Raw genomic sequence first — 6,516 nt, 5'->3', positions numbered from 1 at the left:
GTTTAATTAAGTTAACAAGTAAACATGTTAAATTAAATGGATAAATAAAATAAAACAATTTAATTTAAAAAAGAAAGTCAAGTGTTGTGACTCAGTCAAGTCAAGTCAAAATAATGAAAATCATTTAGATTACTAAGTGCAGTGCAGTATCGTAGTGTCATATGTTACCGACCCTCTTATGTTTTCGACCCCCAACCTTGATTCCTGTTTACCGCGAGACTTGTGCAAGCTCCACCGGTGACAGAAGCTCGCTGCGGCTGTTGACCCACCGTCTGTATTTCATCATCATCATCATCATCATCATCATCATCATCATCATCATAGCCGTCTTCCCGAGGTAGATCCCGGAAATGGCGTCTTAACTAAGAGTCTCCATATAGGTATGTGTTCCTTGCTAGGTGTCCTGCTGATGCCACAGATGGTATGTCAGCCTCTTCACAGAAGTGAAGATGTCTTCAAGCCATCGTTTCCCTGGTCTTCCTCTGGGTCTGTTTCCTGCAATGTGGCCTTCTGGAAGTATTTTGGGGTATCGGCCATTGCCCATTCTGTTCACATGCCCATATACTTGAGTTTAGTTTTCCTAATTGAAGTTGGAAGATCTTTATAGTAGTGCTTTCTTTAGTGTCCATGTTTCGGAGCTGTAGGTGGCTATTGGTAGAACCAAGACACTGTAAAGATTAAGCTTGGTTGAATTCTTGATATCTTTGGATGTCCATAGAGTTCAACTTTTGCATGGCTCCCATGGCAAGTCCAACTCTACGCTTGATGTCATTTTCTGAAATCACACCCCCCAAGTAGATGAAGTTTTCGACTTGGTCCAAGGATTCACCATCTATCTGGCTGTTAAGCTGGATCTTAACTCTGTTAAGGACTTGGACGACAGTTTTGCTTTTGTTTATTGTCAGACCAAACTTCTTGCTGGAGGTATCAACTGAGAATAAAGTTTCCTGTTGTAGATTATGCTCAAGCATTTATAAAATGATTTTTTGTATAAATCAGTACTTTTTTAGTGCATTATGCCTTATGCCCCCTCTCGCACTCTTTGTTCTTCTGCTAAGTCCCTTTTAATTATTCCTAGAACTTTCTCATCATATGGCGATCGTTCCTTTTCCGCTTGTGCTCCTAAACTTTGGAACGCTTTACCTAATAACATCAGGCGCTGTAGTTCTCTTCATTGTTTAAAAACTTGCTTAAAACTCATTTATTTAAATCCTCTTACACTTAGCTCGTTACATGTCTTGACAGTAGATTATTCATCGTATAATTTTGTATTATGTTCTACATTTCTTTTTTGTCGTATGTATTGTTTTTTTGTTCTGCGCCTCGGAATAGGGTCTTGTACACTAGATAGATGGCGCATTATAAATGCATTATTATTATTATTATTATTATTAGTATTATTATTATTATGTCAACAATCAAATGAGTCAAAGAAACATCACCCGACCTAAAGTTCCCAACAAAATTATCAAGTTTCATTCTCCTTCTGTCACTTGATACATGTAGATCACGTGATGTGGTTGAAAAAAATGAAATTTTTTTTTTTATTAACTGCAGACTAGTAAATTCTAATAAACATAATAAACAATTAAATAGGCCTATGTCTATATTTTTTAAAGAGAAAATATAACTTGACAATACTTGATCCAAGTATAAATGAGATAAACCTGTTCTTCCACATGTCACCAAGCTTGCTCAAATAAAAACAGTCAAATGCATTTTGAACTGTGTATGGAAACAAATTCTCACTTTGATTCTTGTCTAAAAATCTCTCATGCCGTGTAAACTTTTGTAAAGTCCTTTGGTATTATGTATTTCCCCAACACTTTTTTAACCCTGGGTGGGTCTCCCTTTTCGAGATACAACTTATAAATTAATTGTTTTTCTTGTAAAGTCTCCACTTTTTATTTTTATTGTAACTTCAATGGGCTTTGACAAGTACAGAAATAAATTTGTTACCAAAATAACTGACCCCAAGAAGTAAATTGGTTTGATTATCAAAGTAGCATCGTCGTTGTTGTTAATCTTGTTGTGATAAGTGTTTTTTCCAACTTAGGAATGTTAGTCTTGTATTCAAACGAACTCTACGTATTATTTGTCAAAAAGTTGAATCAAGAAAGTGAATTAAGGAGAGTGACTTGCTCCCCTAACAAAACCCACATTTAATTAACACTCAATAACACAATAGTTAACCTTTTTATTGCTAAATTTAATGAGTCGACTTTAATCCAAATTTTGTTGCAATCCTATGTCATACCATGCCAGTGCAAAATAAAAGTCTGTAGATCAGCAGAAAAAAGATAGAAAAAAAATCCACAAAAGAATGATTCAAAACTAATAGCCCCTAATTGAAGCTAAAAATACTCTTGTTAAATTGTAAGGAGTGTTTTTTTTTTAGCTCTCCTTAAAATTTTTGAGGAGCGTGATCGCGCTCCTTTTAAATGAAGGCCTGCCCAAGCCAAGACTCCAACAAAATATGATACGTTTTATTTTTATTTTTATGTATGTCAAATTTAAATAACTGTGGGCGTAAACCTTTGTGTTTTGGCAGCCAGCTAGAAAGTACACGCAATCTTACCATGACTTTGCGTATTTTTGCCGGGGCGAAACATGATGTGTACACAACATGTACAGTGTTTTGTCAACAGAGGGACGATTTGAATGTAAACATAGGTCACATCGTCTTTATGCATCATGTTTTTAGGCATTCTTTACTTTAATTTAGCTAGCAGAGAAATGTGGCTTTTACCTTGCGAAAGGATAATGATGACCAACTTATGCAGAAATCATAAGCCATACAGTTGGCTCCAGATTTCTTAAACACTAGGCCAACAAGCTTACCAAGTGCTATTATTTTGAGGGTAAAAACTGATTTATTTTCAGTAATTTTTAAGCGACATTGTTTTGCTATATAGTTACCTTGCAGGCTGTCATCCCTGTCAATGTAGTCATGGTGTGGTGAAAGCAACGCTGGAGCTGTCCTGTCAGCAAAAGATGAAAGATGTCCCCTCCCCTGATCCTACTATCCCATGACAGAAGTGTTATGAAGGTTTGAATTAATGCATTTTTTTTTTACAATGTACTTATTAGGATTTGGAGGTTGGGTCTTTTTTTATCAACTTTTATGCATTTAGGGCTTTAGCTTGTCCTCTCCTTTTTAAGTCAGTGTGTTGTTATTTTTTTACAATAATGAATGTAAACACGTAAATTTAAGTTTTTTTGTGATATTGTTAACCTTATGGAATGAATATAAATGAATGAATTCTTTTCATAACCAAAAGAGTACCATCCACTTTAAGTCAAAATACAGGATTGTTCTTTGCTAGGGAATAATCATTTCCTTCTGCAGAAGATTGACATGTCTTCAGACAGATGCAAGTCTCAAATCCATCAAACAGTTCAGTGTACCTTTATTAACTCTTGCTCTATCTTAATGTGTCTCTTTCAGATGGCTGCCAAGGATATCCACCACATCTTGTTCTGGCAAGGTGAAGTAGACGAACCATCCATACAGTTAAGATGTCTTCCTACTACGGAAATGATCAGTGGATGCATTGGACAGGGATCTTGACTTCTCCAGACATTCACGATGACAGACTTCCACTTGAAACTTTGGTTTGGCTGAGACATAATTTGGAGGAGCAGTGTTGACAGGTAAGGCAGTTTACTGAATTAAGTAAGTGATTAAATGATGGGATTGTTGTTGTTACTCTTTATTCTCATGGTATCAATACTCAACAGGCATGACAGGTGTTTGTTTTTGATCATTGTGTTTTATGGAGGGTGCTAGGGGCTAGGCAAACCTGCTTCTTAGATAGACTTCGCTAAGTCCTGTTCTCGTGCGAGGGGTCCCTTTAAAACATATCGTGCCAACTAACAAACAAACTGTAGGTATTGTGGTTTTGAGAATGGGATTTTACTCGGTTGTTTCTTACTTCTGCACGTTGTTAACAAATAATTTTCCCAAATGGCGACATGTACAAAACGAATAGGAGTGTGGAAGCGCTGCCCTGTCTGTAAAATATTCATTAAACTCTGTGACATCACAGTGCAGAAAACATTGTTAGTGCACACACATGCGTCTAGACATACTCGTTGCAATGACCGGGGCTGGCAAACTCATCAGTAGGCAAGGGGATGTTTCATTGAATTGCACTTCCCAAATATTCAAAGTTAAAATTTTGCAAACTATATCAACCCAAATGTATGTTACAATAAATTAACTTGATTCAAATGATCATTAAGCTTTCTTTTTTTTGTTCGCTCTCTGTGTTTTAAAAAATGGTTTTGTATATTTTATTACTGCTTAGTTGCTTTTGGTATTCCTCTAAGTATTTTTCGTTTTAATTTGTTTGTGATTTTAATGGTTTATTTTTATTGTTCATTGCACCTCTGATCTGTGTTGCATTCCCTCACTTTTTAGCCTTAAATTTTGGTTGTCTCTTCTTCTAATTTCCTTGGTTATTTGCATTTTAAACACTGTGTATTTTTATTTGTTATTGTTTACCATGTTTCCTTCCCCAATGGTTTAATGGTTTATATTTGATTGTTCATTGTAATGTGCCTTGGAACAGCTTTGCATGGAATTGGCCCAGTATAAATCAGTTTTTATTATTGTTATTATTATGAATAAAATGCAAGATTGTCAAATTTTGCAGTAATTTTTAACAGACATTTGCATTTTAAACACTGTGTATTTTTATTTGTTATTGTTTACCATGTTTCCTTCCCCAATTGATTGTTCATTGTAATGTGCCTTGGAACAGCTTTGCATGGAATTGGCCCAGTATAAATCAGTTTTTATTATTGTAATTATTATGAATAAAATGCGAAATTGTCAAATTTTGCAGTAATTTTTAACAGACATTGTTTTGTTAGTTACCTTGCAGGCTGTCATCCCTCAACAGTGTATTGTGTGGTGGATGCAATGCTGGAGCTGTCGTCTCAGCAGAAGATGTACCCCTCCCCTGATCCTACAAAATCATGACAGAGAAGTATTACAACGGTTTGATTCAATGCATTCTAACAATAAACAATAGAGTACCATCCACTTAAGTTCAAATTACAAGATTGTTCTTTGCTCGGTGAGAAATCTTTCCTTCTGCAGAAGATTGACATGTCTTCAGACAGATGCAAGTGTCGAATCCACCAAACAGTTCAATATACCTTCATTAACTCTTGCTCATTAGTAATTTGTTCTTTCAGATGGCTGCCCAGGATATCCAGCATGTCTTGTTCTGGCAAGGTGAAGCAGACAAACCATCAACACAGTTGAGATGTCTTCCTACTAGGATGGAAATGATCACCTGATGCATCAAACAGGGATCTCAACTTCCCCAGACATTCACGATGACAGACTTCCACTTGAAACTTTGGTTTGGCTGAGACACCATTTGGAGGAGCAGTGTTGACAGGTAAGGCAGTTTTTTTAATGCTGTGGGCGTCGCGCGTATCGCGTGGTGTTGCACAACTGTTTTAACCGTTGCTCTTGACCAACAGGAATGAAGAAACTGTCTTATAAGAACAGTTGCAAAGTCGCATGTCACGCTCAGAACATCACACTTTTTATCGGTCATTAACAAGAGGTTTATGCACACCCACCTGACACGCTCTCCCCCAATAGGAGTAGAGAAACTGTCTGGGGTATTTATTAATTCTTTTTCATGTTGCCTTGCCTCAGATTTGAGCTCTTAATGTTTCGGGTCGTCACTTTCGTTTCTTAATTTTTGTTGCTCTCTGTATTTTAAAAAATGGTTTTGTGTATTATTATTACTGCTTCGTTGCTTTTTGTATTCCTCTAAATATTTACCGTCTCAATGTGTTTGTGGTTTTAATGGTTTATTTTTATTGTTCATTGCGCCTTTGATCTGTGTTGCATTCCCTCACTTGTTAGCCTTTAATTTTGGCTGTCTCTTTTTCTAATTTCCTTGGTTATTTGCATTTTAAACACTGTATTTTTATTTGTTATTGTTTACGATGTTTCCTTCCCCAATGGTTTAATGGTTTATTTTTATTGTTCATTGCGCTTTTGATCTGTGATGCATTCCCTCACTTGTTAGCCTTTAACTTTGGTTGTCTCTTTTTCTTATTTCCTTGGTTATTTGCATTTTAAACACTGTGTATTTTTATTTGTTATTGTTTACCATGTTTCCTTCCTAATGGTTTAATGGTTTATATTTGATTGTTCATTGTAATGTGCCTTGGAACAGCTTTGCATGGAATTGGCCCAGTATAAATCAGTTTTTATTATTGTTATTATTATGAATAAAATGCGAGATTGTCAAATTTTGCAGTAAATTTTAACAGACATTGTTTTGTTAGTTACCTTGCAGGCTGTCATCCCTCAGTGTATTGTGTGGTGGATGCAATGCTGGAGCTGTCGTCTCAGCAGAAGATGTACCCCTCCCCTGATCCTACAAAATCATGACAGAGAAGTATTACAACGGTTTGATTCAATGCATTCTAACAATAAACAATAGAGTACCATCCACTTAAGTTCAAATTACAAGATTGTTC

Source organism: Asterias rubens, chromosome 9, assembly GCF_902459465.1.
Source record: "Asterias rubens chromosome 9, eAstRub1.3, whole genome shotgun sequence".
NCBI classification, from domain to species: Eukaryota; Metazoa; Echinodermata; class Asteroidea; order Forcipulatida; family Asteriidae; genus Asterias; species Asterias rubens.
Note: the sequence above shows the minus strand (reverse complement) of the source record.